Below are 23,289 nucleotides of genomic sequence, written 5' to 3'. Positions count from 1 at the left end.
ATCCGAAGCTCTAGATACAACCATTGGAGTAGTTCTCAGCTAGGAGGAAGATAAGAAACCATATGCAATATACTACATTAGCAAAAATCTATCTCCTGCTAAATTAAATTATATTGTGACTGAAAAAGAATTTTTGGCTGTAATCTATGCTATTAATAAATTCAGACATTATATAACAGGATACCCTGTGGTTTTATATACTGATCACTCTGCTATTAAATATCTAGCTAATAAACCTGTTACAAATGGAAGAGTGACAAGATGGTTGATCCTTTTGTAGGAATTCAACATAATAATCAAAGATCGACCAGGAAAAGAAAATCCAGTAGCAGACTTCCTTTCAAGTACGCCAAAGATAGATGACTCAGCAGTAGTAGAAGATCAGTTCCCCGATGAAAATTTATTTGCTGTAACCGTGAAAACACCGTGGTACGTGGATATCGCAAACTACCTAGCAGTGGGAGAATTACCCAAGCACCTAACACCCAATGAAAGAAAGCAAATAGTAAAGCGTAACACTCAGTTCTCCTAGATCAGAGGATATTTATTTCATACAGGGGCTGATATGCACATTCAAAGATGTGTCAAGGAAGACAAAGTCTTCGACATCCTGAAAGCTTGCCATGATGGGCCTTGCGATGGACATTTTGTAGACCGTAGTACTGGTCACAAAGTCTTACTGACGGGCTATTATTGGCCCACCATTTTTAAAGATGCCAAGAAGTTTGTCCAAGCATGTGATAGTTGCCAAAAAATGGGATTCCCCCTACATCCACAGTTAGTCATTGAACCTTTTGAGTGATGGGCATTAGATTTCATTGGTCCAATAAACCCATCATCTTATCAAAATACATACATACTAGTCGCAACAGAATATGTGACTAAATGGGTGGAGGTAGAAGCTTTACTAAGGGCAACAGAGGACTCAGTAATCCACTTTCTCTTCCAACTATTCGTGCGATATGGCTTGCCTAGAGAAATAATCACATATGGAGGGCCACAATTTATAGGCCATAAGATTACTGCAACATTAAAAAATCATCATATCATGCACAAAATCACAACTCCATACCATCCGCAGGCAGATGGCCAGGTAGAAAGTACCAATAAAGTAATCGAGGTAATACTCACAAAGACAGTTGCATCACATAGATGTGACTGGGCTACTCTATTACCAGAAGCCCTATGGGCATACCACATGACATGGAGAAATACCACAGGATATTCCCCATATCAGCTAGTGTTTGACAAAGAACCTATCCTGCAAATCGAATTCAAAATTCATACACAGAGGATAGCTCAGGAGGCAGGCTTGGACTTAAATGAAGCACATATTAATAGGCTACATCAAATCAATGAATTGGATGAAATCCAGCTATCAGCTCTTTAGCATACTGCATTGATCCAACAACAAAGAGTGAAATGTCATGATGCCATTATCAAGAAGATGATCTTCCAGGAAGGTGATTGGGCACTTCTGTATGACTCTAGGTTCCAGGATTTCTCGGGAAAACTCCAGACCAGATGGTTAGGCCCCTATGAGATACAAGAGGTGCATGATAATGGCACCCTCACATTAACTGCCATTGATGGGTATGGCTACTATTTTAAAGTGAATGGACATCAAATACGACTCTATCAAAAACTGCTTACTAGGGAGTCCTTTTGCCAATAGTTACGGGAAGATTCCACTATAAAAATTCTTGCTAAGGAGGGAAACCCATCCAAAACATTGGTCTAGTGAAGAATTTATTTATTTTTCGAATTTGTACATAAATTTTCCTTTCTATTTGATTGAATTTGCTTGTATAAATTGTACATAAGTTCTTTTTTCTATTTTTCCTTTGTTGTTACCTCTAAGGAACAACTTACGTTCCCTCTAAGCAACAATTGTTGCTCCCTATAAGGAACAACCATTGTTCCCTCTAAGGAACAACAATTTTCTATGCATATTTTCTTTCTGTTCCCTCTAAGGAACAACCACTGTTCCCTCTAAGGGAACAATAATTTTGTGTGCAATTTTTTGCTTTTTGTTGTTCCCACTAACGAACAACTGTTGTTCCATAAAAGGAACAACTGTCGTTTGCTCTAAGGAATAGCTACTATTCCCTCTAAGGAACAGCAATTCTGTGAACAATTTTTTATTTTTTATTTTCGTGTTGTTCACTTTAAGGAACAACTGTTGTTCCCTCTAAGGAACAGTTGTTGTTCCTTCTAAGGAACAACAATTTCGTGTGAAATTAATTAATTTTTTCTTTTTGTTGTTCCCTCTAAGGAAAATAAATTTCGTGTGTATTTATTTTCCTGTTGTTCCATCTAAGGAAGAACTGTTGTTCCCTCTAAGGATTAGCTGCTATTCCCACTAAGGAACAACTATTGTTCCCACTAAGGAACAACAATTTCACGTCCAGTTTTTTATTTTTCTTACTGTTCCTTACAAGGAACAACTGTTGTTCCCTTTAAGGAACAACTGCTATTCCCTCTAAGAAACAGCCGCTGCTCCCTCTAAGGAACAACTGCTACTCCCTCGAAGGAACAACTGATGTTCCCTGTAAGGAACACCAATTTTTGTCTGTATTTTCTTCGTTGTTCTCCACAAGGAACAACAAACTTCTGGCATGTATTTCCCTTGCTATTCCCTACAAGGAATAGATGTTGTTCCCTATAAGGAACAACAATTTTCATATGTATTTTCTTTGATATTCCCTACAGGGAATAACTACTATTCCCTCTAAGGAACAACACCCTTTTTGTGTGTTTTTCCTTGTTGTTCCCTATAAGGAACAACACTTTTTGTGTGAGGTTTTATTTTGCTGTTTCCTTTAGGAAATAACACTTTGTGAATATCATTTCTTTCCTTTGCTCACTCTTTATGATCCTCTATAGGGCACAAGTATACAAATATATATGTAAGGATACAAATCTGAAGTTTACTGGAACAAGCAAATCGAATATTATCATCTTTAATAAGATTGCTTTGTATTGATCGAAAAAGAAAGGACACAACCATCTATATCGCTTCACTATCCTTATTTTCACTATAAATGCAATTGATTGATTATTTGTACCATGCTGGTTCTCCCCTAACCCCTATAATTCTCTCTGTTCATTATCATCAAATAAGGTTAAGGGCATACATTTTTTTCTATTGTTATGTTCAAACTTCTTTCACCATCCCTACTCCTAAGGAGAGTTGAGCCACCCTCTATATATAAATAGGAAGTGCTGTTCAAATCTATATATATATATACACATATGTTCACTAATAATTCTATGATTTTTATAGATGGATGATAGGGGTTCTCATCATGAGCCAGCCTACCATGATCATAAGGAAGCAGCGATGTGGCATTCCCACTATGGCCACCACACCAAGGATATGATCCAATGGATGCATCAAGAAAAAAAATCCTTGGAGCAGGAAGTCTCATTATGAGCCTGCCTGCCCACCTTCCGCTCCTTCCTAGTGAATGGAAATGTGTTCATCTGGTTACCAAGCCAACACATTGGTCTCTACTCAAATATCATAATGCGCTTCCCCAATTATACATAGAGGATCATGGTTCCAAAGGGTGAAAAACAAACTTTGTCGAGGCTATAAATGCCTGCGGGCAACAAAAGCCCTGTTGATGGTATTGAAGTCATATTTTCAACATCAATAGTTATTATAATTCCTTTTTTTTTTACCTTTACTACAAAGAGATTATGTTCCTATTATATTTTTGAACCTTTATGCATGCGATATCTTTTAAAAATCAATCATAGTATCTTTAAGTGGAATGATGACAAAAAAGTATTTTCCTGCGCTAGTTGTCCTTTTTCCTTTTCGAATCAGCTTGTGTTATCTCCACACTTATTGATAATTCTCGTTATATGCATTGATTTTAGCACTTCGATATCTTTTGGGATCCTTTCATTGATATGCGTACCTTGCCACTTTTATCACCCTTATACTTTTCCGCCAGCACATTATTCCTTCACTCATTCGGTCAAAGGCGACCTATCATTTCAAAGGGGGGCGAGGAGCAACCTCCATTGTACTTATGTATGCGTGTTAGTTATTTATTTAATTTTGCAGGGCAATATGGCATTCCATGATTATGGAGTATGTGGTATAATAACAAGTCCTAGATAACGATATTTATGCCTGCAAAGTATCATCCGATATAACCATTATAACAACTTGCTGTTCCATCACTCAGCTCTGTCTATTGCTGTGATATCTCTGCTACACTAACTTTTTGTAGAATTTAGGTAGTATGGGAGGAAGAACAATGCGCAGGAAGCTGCTAATACTAGCCATTTCTGATGCAGCCAGAGAACTTCTAGCCCGATCTAGATGGATAATGTACTTCACATGATTTCAGCAACCCAACGAAGCAATTTCCATTGAATTCCTACAAAATTTATAGAATGGACAATCCATGATAAGAGGCAGGCAAATCATAGTGTCAGATGCTGTGATAGCTGAAGTGTACGGATTACCAGTAGAAGGACCCATATGGGCTAATAAAAGATTGAAGTTACAGGATGCTATTGGAGTCTTTAACGATGAAGGATAGGAGATGGTCATCAAAGGCAAAGGATTTCAACCATCATCCCTTAGAGAACCGAGGGGAGAACTAGCCAAAGTCATCCAAAATTACATCGCATGTGACGGGAAAAAAAGACGTGGTAAGGCCGCGTCAACTTAAACTCTTAGAAGTCTTAAAGCAAAAGTGTTCTGTGAATTTACCTGCATATTTGAATTTTCTATTGTGTGACACCGTTGAAAGGATAAAAAAGTCCTAACACATAGAAACCATCGTAATCCACAACTGTTTGATTAGGCTGATAGTGAGTTACAACCTCACCCAACAACAATGAAGTTGGGAGGAATTAATATTTGCTATTGAAGGGGGCTTAGCTCTGCTTACGCCTAACCCTGTTCTGAAAAGGAAGAGGACTACCCTTAAACAAACATTCCCCAAAAGCACAGATATTCCATCAGGCTGAGGACAAACTTAGGAGTGACCGAAAACCCCCAGGGTAGTATCAACCAGCCCATAGAATTGTTTACCCCAGGAAGTGAACAACACTTGTAGATAGAAGGCCAAGATAACCCTAAATTGGACCATGAGGAAGAATCAGGGCATTCTGGAGATGAGGAAAGAAATGAATCAGAACTCCCCTAAACATGAAATACAAGTACCCTAGGTGATTTACTGCACGATATCGAATTGGCCCTGATTCTGGCCAATATGTATGATTTCGTACAACCCAGAAGCCCACTCAATTTTAACATTGGAGCAACTCAATATTTAGAGAACTCTGGCCACGATAGAATTATATCAGAAAATGTAAGTTGTGAAGCAGAAACAAGGGCAGATGCCACTCAAGAACAGGTGAACCAACTTGGTGATATTCCTCTAGGAGAACTTATCCAAGAAGGCCTAAATATGGATAATATAGGCTAAACAGAAGAAATAGAAATAAACTAGGAAGATGACTACCAATCTAGGGACATAGTTCTTTTAGAACAAAGCCAAGATGAGCAACCGGGCTTGTTAGGAGCAGAGATGATTAACAAAATAGTTGCTCCTCCTAAAAGGCATAGAGACAAAATTAAAAAGCTTAGGAAGGAACAACAGAGGCTACATAAAATGGTAAAAAGGCTCAAATGAAAGATAAGAAAATTATCAGTGGGGAAGGTTACATACAAAACCCGGGAAATAATAAATGTAATAAATGACAAAAAAGCTACAGGGACTCAAAATGAGCCCACACTCACTCAACTTGTTAAGGAACAACATGGAATTCTTTCAGAAGTAGCTACCTAGACAGAGGATATACCCTCTTATGACTTAGCTATTCAGACGGAGGTGGTACCCTCCTACAACATGGCTACCCAGACAGAGGCTTGCGCCTCCCATAATAAATGAACATAGACTACAAGCATTCTTTCTCATAGTAGGAGTACATAGACAACCATTCAAGCCAAAGATACATGACGAGCAAAGATCCTAGTATATTGACTGTTCAAGAAGATTTAGCATAGGCTCATCTTGTCGTAGAATGGCTTGAGCTAGAAACTGTTTCACAGCAAAAATACCAAGAATTACAGAGGCAACTTCGTGACATGAATACATCAGAAAGAGGGACCTTCAACAAATACCGAAAGGCAGATGAGAAAATTGAGAAAATGAAGCTCATATTAGAAAACATCATGAGTCAAACGAACACTATCTTCTCATTGCACACTGATGTCTTGGCATGCAGATCTCCTGCCAATAATTATGCCTTATTTCTTCTAGAAAGATACTTGCAATTGAAAATCAAAGCCGTCAGGGCTGGAAAACCAATAGAATTAAAAATAATTGATGATTTCATAAACTGTTGCAAATAGTATGGGGTAAAATTTCAAAGATTGCTTTGTGAATTTTACCTACATAATTTTGTATTAGAGGAAGAAGTAGGAAAGAACCCCAATCCTTTTGTGGTGGATGTGCAATTCCAAGCTTTTATCTCACTTGTTGCCAATCAACTAAAATGGTTCAAGGATCATAACATGTTCCAGAGGCAAGAGAATGGATTGGACCTTTGTGTCAGAGGTGAACCCAAACACCCCTTTTAAATGCTTGCCAATCACAAGAGTCTGATGAAAAGGGAAGGATTAATCAAAATTTTGGGGTCTACTCAGAAAGAGATTGTACAGAAGGGAGTAGAATACTTCCTCTCCATTCAGGAATGCTCATTGGCTATAGCCAAGCTTAGGTGGTCAGTCTCCACTAGAAATTTACAGAATAGAGAGCCATTTAATTATAAAAATTTTAAATTAGTTGCAGAATGTTTTGTCACTTACAACAATCTCATTTTGAGAGAGGGTCCTTACTGGCTAGGTTGTCAGTTTTGCTGCCCTATCATTTGATATGCTACTGAAGGTTATCGGGCTATATATGAATTGTCTGAAGGACAAACAGGGCCCATCTTTGATCTCATGGCCAAGAATCATGGTTTTAGACCACTATACGACATTCCTTCTCTAGATTATTCTTTAACTGCTTTGAATACGAATTACTTTCTTTTCATGAGGCCATGAAATAGGATAAGCAGAGGAGTATGTTGAGTCATGGAAAAGGTATGCATTTACTATTAATCTCATCATCATTTTCCCTTATTCTTATCTTATCTATATCTTAATGAGTTAATATATTAAGGAATTACAGTAAGAAAAGAAGGAATTTTCTGCAGTTACGACTTAGCTAATTATTACCCTTCTTTATGAAGGAAAACAACAAAAGGGACAAATGATGTTCCCTATGAAGGAATAGAAAAATTGGCAAGCTAATGAAGGAAGACGGCGGTTGCAGATAAGGCCAAAGCAAAACAAAATAATCAACGTGAGAAAGGAAAGGATGTCTGAAGTTGGAAATCTATTGCAAATCCCTTAGGATCGAGAGATTCTGAGGGATCGTGTTTATCATTTATCTTTTAACCTTTCCTATTATAAAAGGAGATGTTTGTAAGAAGGAAAGACAGGAATCTCTGTTATTATTGAAATTGTAATTATTATAGACTCCCACTGTCGAGAAGAACATGAATATATTGTAATGCTCATTTAGTTTGATGATTAATATATAAGTGAAGTTTTTGTTCCCTCACGTTATTTGAAGTATCTTAGCAGTGTTCGCTGGCAGCTACGGGCCCAGCCTATGGTGGATTCAACTACTTTCTTTGTGTCATAGATTTCTAATTCTCGCAAGTGTGATGGTTTGATAATATTCTTGCTTTCTGTGATTTTATCTTCTTCACTATTTATTATTTTCCAGTGTTGACAGAATATCCTTGTTTTATATAATTTACAGTATTGTCATTTTGGATTGAGTTACTTAGGTAAATATTTCGCTTGATATAATCAACTATAAAATGTATTAACTATCACTGTTAGACTCTCAGATTGAAGGTATTTCTATTTAGATTATCTACCAAAGAGTGAGTTTAATTTAGATTAAATCAGCTAAAGAGAGATGAGTTATCATTACTATACTCTCAATTGACGCTGTTGTTACTTGAATTGATGAAAGATTTGATTTCATTAGAGGATTAAGTTTTATTTAATTGCAATTGGAATTTACTAGATGCATCCGTTTACTCTTGTATTTAAAGATCTATACTGCAATCTATAATACATTACTCTCTGAATTAAATAGCAGCCACATATTGTGTAAACTCTTGAAATAAGAAGACTTTCCTGGATTGATAATTAATGTGAGGATAATTAGGAGTTTTAAAAGGCACCTTTTATCACCCAACAACTTACCAATCTAACTCTTGTTATGAGAACTCTTGAGTTTGAGAATAACCTTGTACCAAGTCTACAATTATGAAAAACTCCCTAGTTAATAGGGAGTGTTGGAAAATGTAACTAGTTTCAACCTTCATAATTCTCTATGTACTTATTTCATTATATATATTTTATGTTACAAAAAAAATAAGAAAGAAAAATATTATTGTGAGTATGGGTTTCATGCTAAATTTTGATGGTCATCTAGGTAAAGCATGTTCTTCATCCTTCTATGGTTTTTCATGTCAAAAGAATATTTTTTATTGAGTCAAAAGAGTCTTTATCATTTAGATAATATCCTTCTAGGAAATTTGTAACATGTAAAATATATTTATTTTGAGTCTAGAATGTCCTAGAAAACTCTAAGAACAAGTCAACATAGGAAATGATAATTCAACCTAAAGGAAGGAATTTGAACCCCTCAGATGTGTATAAATAGAAGCAACATCATACTCATTTTATCACCAATTATATATCTCCCATAAAGAAGTTAGATATGAAGCTGGAAACATCAATGAAAAAATTGTGAAGGTTTAGAAGGAAAGAAGATCTCAAGAAGAATGAATAAATTTTGTTTTTGGGAATTATTCTCTCACATGTGTGAAGGTTAGCGTTGAAGATAAATTTAATTAATATTTTCCCTATTTAGTTCTCGAATATCTTTCATGCTTATGACCATAAAAATGAAAGACATTGGACATAACCACAAATTCATCAACATAAGCTAGGAACTGCATGAAGCCATCACCCAACCCTTTATCCAATATAGAAACACCAGCCATTACCATACAAAGATGTGTGTTGGGACCCTTACACTCGAGTCTAGAGGGTCAAATTTCTCCCAACCATCCAAATCACACTAAATGTTGCTCTGTATGTGAGAAAGGAAATAATAAAATCTGTCAAGACAAAACCTATAGTTTCTAAGCATTCTCTTGACATCTTCAAGAGATTAAAAAAAGTTATACTTTCCCACTTGTTTATCCCTCAACACTATGCCTAGAAGAATCTTCATTTTCCAATGTATAGCCACTAAATTTAGGTATTGTTTATTCTTTCCATTGGTATTCCCAAGATCAGGTACCCAAGTTACCATATCGCCCAAAAGGTAAGAGTCAATAGAGATTTTCTCTCCATGCCCACTTGCATTTCTATCCTTTGGATTTCTTTATGCTTTTTTTATGGGGGCACATTAAAAAAGAGGTGGTTGAGTTGTGGGAAAAAATGTGAGCTCAACGTGGCCCCATTTTGGCATGCATACCCTATCCATGTGTCCTTCTCCCCCTCTGACTCTATGGCATGGCTGTATCTAGGTCAAAATGACAAAAAAGATGATGGGAGCCTCTACCATTTTTCCTATCTATAATAATAATAATATTATTATTTTTTTGTTGTATTTAAAAATAATCTTATCATATATATATATATATATATATATATATATATATAGCATTAAATTAAAGAAAAATATTAATTTACTATATTTCATAATCAATTTTTTTTATTATTCCTAAGGATTTCATTATCTTTTTTTTCTTGAATTTAAATGGCACCTAATTGGCAAGTGGGAATGAAACCCCCTCCTTTAGAAATGTAGTTTCAATGGTTTCCCATTTATGTGGAGGGGGGGTGGATCATCCCTCACTTTAGAAATTTATTTGCAGGAAGGATGATTCAAACGTCCCTCCATAAAACTAGTAATTCCACTCTCCTTCAAGGAAATTTGACTTCGGGTAAAAATGATTTCATCCCTTCAGGAAACATGGAATAAGCCATAGTGGTTGTGAATCTAGCATTTAATAATTCCTGGTCAATGGATCTTTTCTTCCATAGTGATCGAAAAATTATTTTTTAGAAATCACAATGGAGAGAACAAGTGAAAAAGTTGAAGATTAGTAAGTGCATATCATTATCTACAAATTTGTGGGTGTCTATCCTTTAGGTAAAACCCTACTCAATTCAAAAGAATTTAACTTTGAAAGGGAACCTAAATCTCAAATGAGGGTCCAAAGATTTTTTATCAATGATATTCAACAACGTAAAAGATAGAGATTGAATATTTCAAAGGGGGGTTGATATTATGAATTTTGTGAGCCCCTTCATGAAGCCATGTGTTCAAATATTCAATCTAGATAAGTAATATTTCTATTCAACTCCTATGTGGATTCACCTTTATTATTTTCCCTAGGAATTCTTTGGGAAATCCTAAAAAGTATTGGCAATAGTGTATGACATTTTTTAGTGATCTTGGAAACCACTAAGGAGAGACATTACACTTCTCATGCATACCTATATTCCTACCTAGATATATCCAAACCCCTTCAAACCAACATCTAACTTAGTAGTGAACACGAAATCTAGGAGCATCTACTCGGAGAAAATATCATTAAAATGATGCAAATGCCATCAATACAATATTTTATACAAGGAATTCCCTGCCAACCAAGTTCAACAAGTGATTCAAGAAAATCAAACTCTAGATCAACATGGATTTAAATAAATCACTAATCAAATGAAAAATATCCAAAAAGCGAAGGGAATCCACCTTAAGATTTAACAATAGAAAAATAGATAGAAAGTCCTTTAACAACTAACAAATGAAAAAATAAAAAGTGGAGATGAGTCCAAAAATGACAGAAGATGAGCAAAAAACTTAAATGGAGCCCTAACGGATTGAATACACAAAGGAAATACTAACCAACAAGGTCAACCATGAAGAATAATAAATAGGATAAGATACATTGGAACCCTATGATCAAGATCTACAAAAAACGTAGTTGTAAGACATCAATCTACAAATCCTAACTGAAGAATGGAGAAGTAAACATCTAGTAGCTACATGAGATGAGAATATTTAAATCATCATAAGCACCTACATCAGGCACCATGGTTTTAATCTTCACCAAGCTCAGAACTCTAAGAACCATAACCACCTGGCTCGAAAGACATCCTTGTAAAATGAAGATAAACAAAGTACTTTTGTGCAACAACATTTTAATTTTTAATGGTATTTTTATATTACATAGTCTATTAATGTTTTTCAATGCAATACTTTGTTTATTTTTCTAGTTGTCAGACTCTGAAGTAAAAAATAGTATGAACAATCAGACAATTTATGCTTTTGCTAGTGCTTGAGTTATGAAATAACATCTTAATAACGACAAAAATCAATGTATGTGATGACTTTTGATTTTATGTATATATATATATATATATATATATATATATATATATATACACACTTCATAGTATATTTTACATTTTCATATCTATTTTAAGTAATATAATATTTCATAATTAAAAAGATAGATTATCACTCGCACAATTCATACATTTACTAGTATCTTTAAATAAATCTCAAGTCTTCAAAAATTAATCAACCCATCTTTAACATGTCTAATCATTTCATCAAAGTTTAGTTATCTTGTACCAACAAATATGTGACAATATTTTACATTAAAAATAACATCTTGGGGGACATTAATTTTTTCTCTTTTTTATTAAATATTTAATACTTATTATAACAGAATAAAGTCATGAATATTTATATTATAATTTGAAGTTTATCTATATTTTTAATCAATTTTATTAATTATGTTCATTTATAAATAGTAACATAACATATTATTTCACAGAGAGGATCATTCTACAACCTAATATGAGGGAGGTGTAATTCCTTCCATTTTCAACCTCAATTTGACACATGCCTCTTCTAATATATATGTCTATATATATCTATATATATATATATATATATATATATATATATATATATATATATATATTCTAATATATATGTCTATATATATATATATATATATATATATATATATATATATATATATATATATATATATATTTCCTAATTTAAATACAAGTTATGGCTTCCTCCTCAAGGGGAGGGGTATCGAACCCCTCGTACCGCAATGTAACAACCAATGATTCTTCAACATGATTCCATGGCTCTGCTTCTGATTTTTGGACTAAGCATTGGAGATTAGTAGCCTAAGGAATTTAGGTGAATGTCCTTATCCTAGGTGCAGCTTGGAAATGCAAGAGGAAGAATAGATGTCTTAATAAAGTTACCCAAAACTGACACTACAAGATAAAACTTGACTCCATCCTAAGCTATATCAAATACATGGAGGATCATGCTCTCATTTGTAAATTTTTGTGAGTCTCTTCTACTAAGAAAAGCTATTCCATGTAGATTAAAAATGCATGGTAGTGCAAGGGCCATGATGAGTTGTCCACAGGTTCCAAGGGATTCTTCATGATAGTTTTTATCAACCTTAACAATCACAATAGATTTTTTGTGGGGGGCCCATATTTCATAAATAATGAATACTCTTTCATCATTCCGAGACTCCTAGATATAACCTAAGTAATGAGATGGTATTGGCCACTCCTATGTCAATCCATTTATATGCCTTGCCAATCGAATACTGGAAAGAGTAAGTCTTGGAGGGCATAGTAAATGAATTTAAATCCTATATTGAAAGTTAATATATGACCAAAAGAATGAGGTAAAAAACATAGGCCAAAATTTGTGCCTACATAAGATTTCCTGGCCTATCTCAAAATATATTGAAATCTCCCTACATGATGATGTTACTATCCAACCCATCGATTACGATCATGTTCCTTTCATGTGGCATTGTTTCCATGAAAATAGCCACCTATTCTGTGATTTCTCTCTCCTAAGTCAACCTCTTCTCCTTGTGTAAGCAATGAAAACAAAGCCATATGGATTCAGGCCCCAAAATAATCATCGAGCGAACCAAATATACCCAATGGCCAGTTTCAAGGAGAACTCTTAGTACAACAACTAATATGGAGCATGTAGGCACATGGAGTATCCAAAATATGTAGAGTCGCCTCAAGAAAGTGAGGGCCATAAAGAGAGAAAAAATTAGGATCTCCTTGAATAAAAAGAAAAACTCCAAGGACTCAGTTTACAACACTTCGGCCCCATAGGTTCCAGAAAATATGGATATTGGAGCACTTGTTACTAAAAAAATTATCTTAGAGGATATTACTGTGAGCAAGACAAAAAATAATATTGAGTATACAACATCTATGAAAATAAAATTAGCAAACCTTATTGACAATGTTATATGAACTAAAAAATGGATATCCTTGAGTGGTCCCAGAGCCCAAATTGGTCCAACTTAGACAAACCCTAATCAAAGTCCAAACCAACTTGATTATCACTAAAAAATTCCTTGCGCCATAAAGGATGTCTTCTAAACCTTAGTCATTAGGATCCATGTCAACTTTCAAGGCTTCCATAAAGAGAAAATAATAAATAGGAAGACAATACAGAAGATAATTGGACATGAGATAAGCTTGTTAGCTAACCTAGGAAAGGTACATTTTCTATTATATATTTTTTCTTCATCCCCTCCTCTTTCTACATGAAGATATTTTCCTAAGATATAAAGGACCTGAATAGTAAATATAATAAATCTCTCCTTAAGGATTGCATGAAAAAAATGAAGCCTAGAATTGTTATCTTGCAAGAGAAAAAATGTACAAGAAAAAAATTAATACCCTTTTTCGAAAAAATTGGAAAGGGAGTGAAGTTCAATTCTTAGATGCAACTCAAATAGTGAGGGGCCTTTCTGCAATGTGGAACCTAATAGAAGTAGACACACATTATTGGATGACCATGCCCTCTATGTTTGCAAGAAAAACGAAACACATTGGCTCAAGCGACTCCTATACCTTTATTTTTATCTATGGGCCACATCAATCTACTAATAAAGGCCTTTCATTGATTAAGCTTGCTCTAATTTGTAGACTACATCAATTTGAGCATTACATCATTACAGGATAATTTAACATTATTGTATTTATAAATGATAAAAAGGGTGGAATTTGAAAATTGTGCATGGATTCCACCCTATTCATACACACAATAAAAAACATGCAAACAACCAATTTGCCAACTATAAATGGTATGCACACTTACATTAACACTAGAGCTCGACGACACCAAATAACTAGTAGACATGATCATTTTTTTATCTCGTTAGATTTGCTATAAAATGAGTGTTTAATGGAGTATTTTATATTTTTTGGTGCTAACTCATTGTTGTGGCCACCAAAAACCCCCCTCTTTGTTTGGTAGTAGAAATCACACCAAGCAAATGGGGACCCTTAATAAAAAATCCAAAAAACATTTTATGAAAATTTTTGTATTCAACTCCTTAAAACTGCATTGCATCGCGAGAAGAGAATAAAATTTTTTCTTATGAGCATAATAAACTACGAAGAAGCAACACGAAATTCATCGCATCGCATACATTAGGAAGCCCTCTTAAATGAAAAATCTTAAGAAATCTCCGGTGGCCAATATGCGACGTCGCATATCGCAACATCACGTAAGAAGCACACAATGATTGAATGACTAAGCGCGATCTGCGATGCTGCGATCTGCGATAAATGTGATCATGAATTTCTGCGATGACACATCTTGATGACGTGATCCGCGATGTTGCGATGCGAGTCGTAGAAATCACCCATTGCAAATTTTCCTCGGCACAATATTCAAGGAAAGCTATCCGTAAACCAAAATTGGGTGCGCGCCTTAAAAGAAATTAATGAATGTACGCCAAAGTATTCAAGAAGGACAATTTTGTGTTTTTTGAAGAGTCAGTTCGTTATGGGTGTCATGAATTTATACATTCATAAGAGCTTAAAGCTTTCATGTCAATCTTTATTATCATTACTCTTTTCCTTTGCGTAAACTGTAAGACAAGAAATAACATGAAGAAATGTGCAGGAAACATCTAAGGAAAAGGGGAAAGCGTCAATGCTCGAAGAACAGAGAAGAGATGCCTTTATAAACGGATGTCGCATGCAACAGGACCACAGATTCCAGAGTATCACTCAACAGATGCTGATGTCAATAGGCCATCCAACGCTCAGAGTCAAAAGCGCACAAAAGCAGCATGTTTACAAAAGATCCTGAAGCTTATGCCCGGTAACGGAAAAAAGGCACTAAAGAAGGAAAACGCACCAGAAAAGCCCGGAACAAAGAACGGAGGCAGTTTTCAATGCAGAAAATTGTTTAGAGAGCAAAGTCCCTAACTTGTTCAGTCATTCGCAAGGCCAGAAACCGAAATAGCAAAAGCAGAATCAGTTTGAGAGAAATTTGGGTTATTACCAAGTATACACGCGGTAAATACACCCAGCCAGAGGAAGATTCTCGAAAATATCTTCTAGTTTACCAGAAAGTGGTGCCAGCGCTTGTTATTTCTATTTTCATAGCTCAAACGAAAGCAGAAGGCGACCAGCCAACTCTTCCCAGGCGAATGTTGCATGCTTGCAGCACTAAGGAGCAAATACAGAAATGGTCAGGAATTAGATTCAATTTTTAGAAATAGTTTTGCTTTAGCAGAAGGGCGGTCATTTAAAAACCGTATCCTAAATTTATGTAATTAAGTTAATTAGTTAGCAGTATTTAAACCCTTCTCAGGCATTAGGATAGGGGTCCAGAAATTTGTCAAAAAACTTGTCCTCAGAACATGCACTTTTGCACCCTCGGAGGGGGTTTTGATGAATGGATGGATCAAGGTTTATTAATGTTTGCATCTGATATCTTCTACTGATGTTGCACTTCTCTACTCTTAGTAGATGTTAGAGCAAGGAGAGATAAATCATTGTTGCTTGAAGCTTATGAGTGGAACCAGTCATAAATGGTACTTTTATCTCTTGACCGTTTCTGTTTATATTCTTAAAGTGATATACAATTTTTAGTTGTTTATATGTTATTGCATGAATGTGTGAGTTACCATTTGGCACTTTTGTACGGTGGAGTCATTTATTTATGTTTGATATATGAATAACTTATTATGCGATATGCTGTTCACAACTGTTTTGCCTAACTTTTTATGCAAAGTGGTTTATCTTAATTGATTTCTATTCTTATGATAGCTGAATGATCTTTATTACCAGTTATTGTTTGAAATCTCTTTAGATCGCATAATAGAAGACATACACCCCGGGTTAGCGTAGATTAGATGTGTTGTTTCTCATTAGATTACAATAGCATATAGTTAGTTTAAAAGTTTGAATTAAATTAGCTTTGAGTACTCTTAGATCAGCATCATCCAACTCCACACACACACACACCCTTAAATTGGGAAACTGGTCCCATTATCCCCAGTCAGACCCACTATACCAAATGGATAAGGAGCTGCCAACCAAGGTCCGGACCGGGTGGGTATCCCCCTTGTTTTCGACTTGATTTTGGGGCTTCAACAAATTTGGCGCTAGAAGGAGGGCCCGAACTATGAATGGCACCTAAATCAAAATCTAAATACCATTCTGAGAGTAAATCACCCTCATCAACTCCCCCGACTTCCCCAGTACGTTTAAATCCAGAGTCAGAAGTCGCTCGAGTATTAACCGCTGCTACATACCCTAATATTTCAGACCAATCTACCATTGAACCCCCTGAAGTTCAAACTCTGATTCGCAAACTCCAGGGATTTTCTATTTCTACATAGAGGTCTAATAAATCTCAAAGCAACATGACTTCGCAGTACAATCCTGCTCACCCCCTGACCAGATTAAAGAGTGAAAAATTTGGCATCCAGCCAAATGAATTCCCTCTCCCCACCAGGAAAAGAGCAAGGAAAACACCACAAGAGTCTGACAGTGAGACTCTTTCATCTACATCGTCCATTTCAACTCCCTCATCGCGAAGTCAGCCACCCACATCTTCATTCCAAACCACACATCCATCTTCCGCAACCCGTCTTCTTCCATCATCTAAGATCATAATATCTTCATCTTCCCAGCCTCAGGGACCATCCTCTACACTTTCATTTACTTGAAGCTCAACGATGGCCTAGTCTCCATGGAACAATCCTGGGGCAGTTTTAATGCCTCCACCCCTGAGCCAAATACCGGCCCATCCTGAGAAATGGCTACCCAAATTCAATCCAGAAGCAGGCATGCTAGCTGAAGAGCACATTAACAATTTCATGCTTTCTGTCAATCTCAACGGAGTTACCAACGAGGATGCTGTTGTCTGGCTTTTTCCCTATACAATGCAAGGAACAACCGGGTCATGGTACTTTTCATTACCCTCTGGGTCTATCACAAGTTGGGACATTTTTCAAATTCAATTCCTTACCAAGTTTGGTGATGACAGATCAATGGCAATGTTAATCAATGATCTATCCAATCTTAAAGCCGAGGTTAGAGAACCCATCAAAGATTTCAATTTACGGTTCAATAAGATCCTCAACAAAATTCCCATTGCTTCCCAACCCAGCGAAGAAGTATGATGTGAATGGTATATTACGACCTTACCATCAAACTTAGCAATCTTCGTGGATAGGGCAAATAAAACAACCTTAGTTGAAAACCTGACAGAGGCGATAGCAGTAGAGAAACGCGTAGTAGCCCTGGAAAAGAGATCTGCGATAGAGGAACACAAATATAAAAAAGTCACCTTCAAGGAAGACTCCAAGAAGAAACAAATGAAAGATCCTTTCGATTTGGAAGGATTGCAAAAATTATTAAAGACCATGTCCAATGAGATGATTGACATAAAAAACAAGTAGCAGAAACTTCTTCAAAAAATTCCTATAGAGCTTTTAAAAGAGGCCCTTCAATGGATGTGAAACCACCCAACGCTATCTCAAATGTCGAATCCGAAGAAGAAGAAGAAGAATAGAGTACCACTGAAGGGTAGACCGATGACGAAGAAGTTGTGGAACTACAATGAATGTGGGATTTCATCCTCCCACAAGAAGAAGATCAAGAAGCATTTCCGGTTAGCACACGAAGAAAAAATCAACTTGATCCTCCCCAAACTACCCCTAAGCAAAAGGGCACAAGCCCTGCAACAAAAGATAAAGTCACAACAAAGAAAACGACCGCTAAAGCGACTCAATCTAGCCCAGTCCAACCATATCAAACACCTCCATCAAGAACAGTGATAGTGTCGGATGAAATGGAATACAATATTATTGATGACATGAAAAAGACTAGGACTAATATCAATCTTTATGAATTGAGCAAATTGAAACATCAACAGAAGATAATGATGAAAGAATTACATGCCGTGCCTACTACATCTTTGCCTATAGCTGTAGCTTCCCACAACATGGGAAGACCTCCAACCAACACGATCAATAAGATTGATCCAAATAACATCGCCTTGATTGGAGGAAGATCAAGGTCTCACACTCCCCCTTTTCTTCTCACTTATGAAATTTTCGATAAAAATGTGCACAATTGTTTGGTAGATTCTGGTGCTTCAACGAATATTTTACCCAGATCAATATGTGCCAAGTTGAATGTTCAACCACAAAAATCCGCAGTGCGCATAGTTCAACTTGATCGATCTCAAGTCGAAGTGATTGGTGAACTTAATCAAGTAACCATAAGATTGTCGTCCAACCCGAAGGTATGTCAGGTTATTGACATTCTAGTAGCTAATATCCCAAAATTCTATGGCTTGATTCTTAGCAGGGATTGGTCCGAAAAACTCCATGGATACTTCTCAACCGACTGGTCGCACATGTGGTTACCCTACAATGGTAAACCGAATCAAATAAAGGTTGAATGAGAGTTACACTAGAAGTACATAGTAACAGAATTGGAGGGAGAAAATGAAGCAATAGCATATAACAGCAGTATCATAGGCAATTACTCAGTAGATTCTTTCCTCGGAAATTTCAATGCTCATACATCACCTTACTTAGAAAATTCAGTTTTGTCCCAAGTCGAAAATATTTCCCAAACTGATAATTCAAAGTGTGTTAATTTTGTAGATAAGCCTGTAAATACATCTTTGTTTTGGAAATTATATTTTGATGGCTCTAAATCTAACGAAGGGGCAGGAGCAGGATGCATTCTGATTAGTCCAGAAGGAAATAAGACCATGCTTACGTGCAGACTTGAATTCAATTGCACAAACAATACAACGGAATATGAGGCCTTGGTGCAAGGCCTATACAAAGCAATCAGGTTGAACGTCAAGTATCTTCAAGTCTTCGGAGACTCTGAGATTGTCGTCAAATAGGTACGTAACACCATACATTGCCTATCAGGTCATTTGAAACACTATCAATCTTTAGTACAATATCTGACTGAGCATTTCATAGCATTCAATATTTCGTCAATCCCAAGACTCCAAAACGTGAGTGCAGACCTTTTAGCTAATGTAGCCTCTAGACTTAATTCCGTCGAAGATTTTAGTCCAGATAGATTCTCAATAGAATTAATCTTTAGACCGTCCATCCCTGACAGCATTACAAATTGGAGAGTATTCAATGACGATCCTGATATTGTAAATTTCCTCACTTTTGAAGGATCCTACTCCAATCAAATAATTGACGAAGACCATCACGATCAACAAATACAACAAGATAGCACTGATAATGCTATACCTAAATCGGTGGTTAAGTTGGAAGACTTATATGATTTGAAAAGTCGGTTTAAAGGTCTACCAATTCTAAGCTCTACAGTTCAACTTTGAACTATGAATTAGTAAACCTAGGAACCGATGATAAACCACAAAACGTTAATCTAGGTCACGGCCTAGCCCTTGAAGAAAAACTAGCGTATATTCGTCTTTTGAGACAATACAAAAATGTTTTTTCCTGGAATTACGATGAGCTGAAGACATATGACACTTCTATCATTCAACATACTATCCCTATGATTGACAACAAAAAACCTGTCCAACAGAAACTCAGAAAAATCCACCCCAATTTAGAAAATCAGATAAAAACTGAGCTGAATAAGTTATTAAAAGCCAGAATAATTTTCCCTGTCAGACATTCCAAATGGGTCTCCAATATGGTACCTGTTAGAAATAAAAACAGAGATATTAGAATCTGCATCGATTTTCGGAATCTCAACAAAGCCTGTCAAAAGGACAATTTTCCCCTCTCACCTATGGAGAAGATATTACAGGCAGTAGCAGGCTCAGAACTAATGTCTTTTTTGGATGGATTTTCAGGATACAATCAAGTGCTGGTACATCCCGATGATTAGTTAAAAACCACATTCGGAACTAAATGGGGCACATACGCATATCGGAAGATGCCATTTAGTTTGATCAATGCTGGCGCTACATTTCAGAGAGCCATGGACATCGCATTCAAGGGTTTAGTCAATAAATCTGTAGTAATTTATTTGGATGATATAACAGTGTACTCCAAGAAGCGAAGCGACCATCTCAAAGACTTGAAACAAATATTTCAACGATGTTTAAGGTATGGGATTTCACTTAACCCGAAGAAATCTTTTTTCGCATTAAGTGAAGGAAAACTTCTAGGATTCATAGTGTCAAAATCTGGTATTCACATTGAGCCTGACAGAATCAAAGAAATTTCTGAAATATCCCTACCTCATAATAAAAAAGCCATGCAATCTTTCCTTGGTCAAATCAATTTTGTGAAGAGATTTGTCCCAGATTTTTCACAAATTGTTTCTCCTTTGCAAACCATGATTAAAAAGAATTCAAATTTTAAATGGGGTCAAGATGAGCATGAAGCATTCAACCTGATCAAACAAGCTATCATTAACGATCCATCTTTAGCAACCCCGAGTTTTTCAGAATCTTTTATATTATAAACATTTTCCTAAGAGAAATCATATGCTGCGATTCTAACTCAAGCAAATCAAGAGAAAGCGGAAGCTCCAATCGCATTTTTTAGCTCGAATTTACAAGGCTCTGAACTCAATTATCCAGACGTGGAGAAACAAGCATATGCTGTTTTCAAAGCGGTCAAATATTTCAGACCTTTCTTACTTAAAACCCATACTAAGGTCATAGTACCGTTTCCAGCGGTAAGAAATCTTCTAGTACAGAAGGATGTGGGTGAAAAAAGAGCAAATTGGATCACTGCTTTACAAGAATACGACCTTGAGATCAAACTAGAAAGCATTGTAAGAGGTCAAGGCTTCTGCAAAATGTTGGCTGGAGCATCACAAATTCCTGAAAATTCATCTGAAGAGGTAAAAATGTATGAGGTAAGCCTAAACGATGCAGAATCATTATATGCTGACACCATTTATTATCTTAAGAACGGGTATGCTCCATCACACCTAGATCACACTAAGAAAAGAGGTATGAGATTGAAAGCTAAACAATATCAGCTCATAAATGATGTTCTGTTTAAAAGGAATTACGATTCTGTTCTTCTTAGGTGTCTTGAGAAAACTGAAGCCGAAAAGGTTTTGCAGGAACTCCACGATGGACCAGCAGGCGGACACTATGCTGGAGATGCTACTGCACATAAAATCTTACGTGCAGGATATTATTGGCCCACGTTGTTCAAAGACTCACACAGTTACGTGAGGAAATGCCAAGTCTGCCAAACTACTGCAGGGAGACAAAAGAAACCGTCCATGCCACTACAACCGGTAAACATCAAGCAACCATTCAGTCAGTGGGGCTTGGACATAATAGGTGAGATCGTTTGTTATGCAACCAGCTCAAGAAAATATAGAGAAGATAGATCAGCGCCTTAGAATTCAGCCTCTTCGAGGTGGCAACCTCCTTTACATTACATAAATGAACAATTCTTCGATGATACAAATGAAAAAACCTCCTTTATATATATAGGAGTCTAGGGAGTCACAATATAATCTAGCTGACCTAACAATAATAATATAAAGCCACAAAAATAACAATAGAGGGATTCTATGGGGCACATAAATAACAATATGGGGGTAATAGGGGCACAACAATATAAATAAGGGGTATAACTACAATAGTAATGGGGTAATCACTAGTATTATAGGGACCCAACATGCCCCTCTCCTTCAAAAAAGTGTTGTACTCAACGCTTGAGTAGTTCTGGATACTTCTGCATAAAATTATCATCCTCCCATGTGGAATCTTCAGCGGATAAGTTCTTCCACTTGATAAGATACTCTGAAATTGATCGATTTCGCAGCTGTCGAGTTCTTGTTTCTGTGACTGCTTCCAGTTCCAATATAATTTTTCCTTCCTCGTCAAGTTCTAGCAATATTGTTTGAGTTGGGAGCTTGTCACCTATAACCTTCTTTAAACATGAAACATGGAAAACTGGGTGCAATCGAGAAGCTGCAGGAAGCTCCAATTTGTATGCCATAGTGCCAATCTTTTGCAACACCTTGTACGGACCATAATACTTTGGTGATAATTTATTATCCTTCTTAGCTTGCTTTAGGGACATTTGCTTATACGGTTGTACCCGTAGGAATACCCAATCACCTACATCAAAACTTCTTTCACTGCGATGTTGATCTGCCTGTTGTTTCATTCTATTTTGTGCCAACACGAGGTTATCCTTTAAGAGTTGGAGGACTTGTTGTTGATGTTCGATGTGATGTTCCACTACCTGAGCCTTAGGATTTTCTCTTAAATATGATGTGATGGATGGTGGTTGATACCCATAAAGTGCCATAAATGGGGTCATTTTTGTTGTTGTATGGAAGGAAGTGTTATACCACCATTCAGCCAAAGGAAACCATTTGACCCAATGTGTCTGTTTATCAGATACAAAGCAACGAAGATATCCTTCCAAACATTTGTTTACTATCTCAGTTTGCCCATCAGATTGAGGATGATACGACGAGTTATGAGCTAACTGAGTACCAAGACAAGAAAATAATTCTGTCCAAAAATTTCCAGTGAAAATGGGATCTCTGTCACTTACAATAATCTTTGGGTTTCCATGTAGCTTTTGAACTATTTCCATAAATGCAGTAGAAACTGTACTGGCTTTAAGTGGATGTGATAATGCACAAAAGTGTGCATACTTGGTAAGTATGTCAACTACCACCATGATGACACTCTTTCCCTCAGACTTGGGTAAACCTGTGATAAAATCCATTGAAACCTCCTCCCAACGTTGGCTTGGAATGGATAAAGGTTGTAATAGACCCGGTGTCTTAATTGTTTCAACTTTATTTTGCTGGAAAACCAAACATTCCGCCACAAACTT

The sequence above is a fragment of the Pinus tabuliformis genome, chromosome 7, assembly GCF_031772625.1.
Source record: "Pinus tabuliformis cultivar Carrire ecotype Pingquan chromosome 7, CPIR1, whole genome shotgun sequence".
Lineage (NCBI taxonomy): Eukaryota > Viridiplantae > Streptophyta > Pinopsida > Pinales > Pinaceae > Pinus > Pinus tabuliformis.
Note: the sequence above shows the minus strand (reverse complement) of the source record.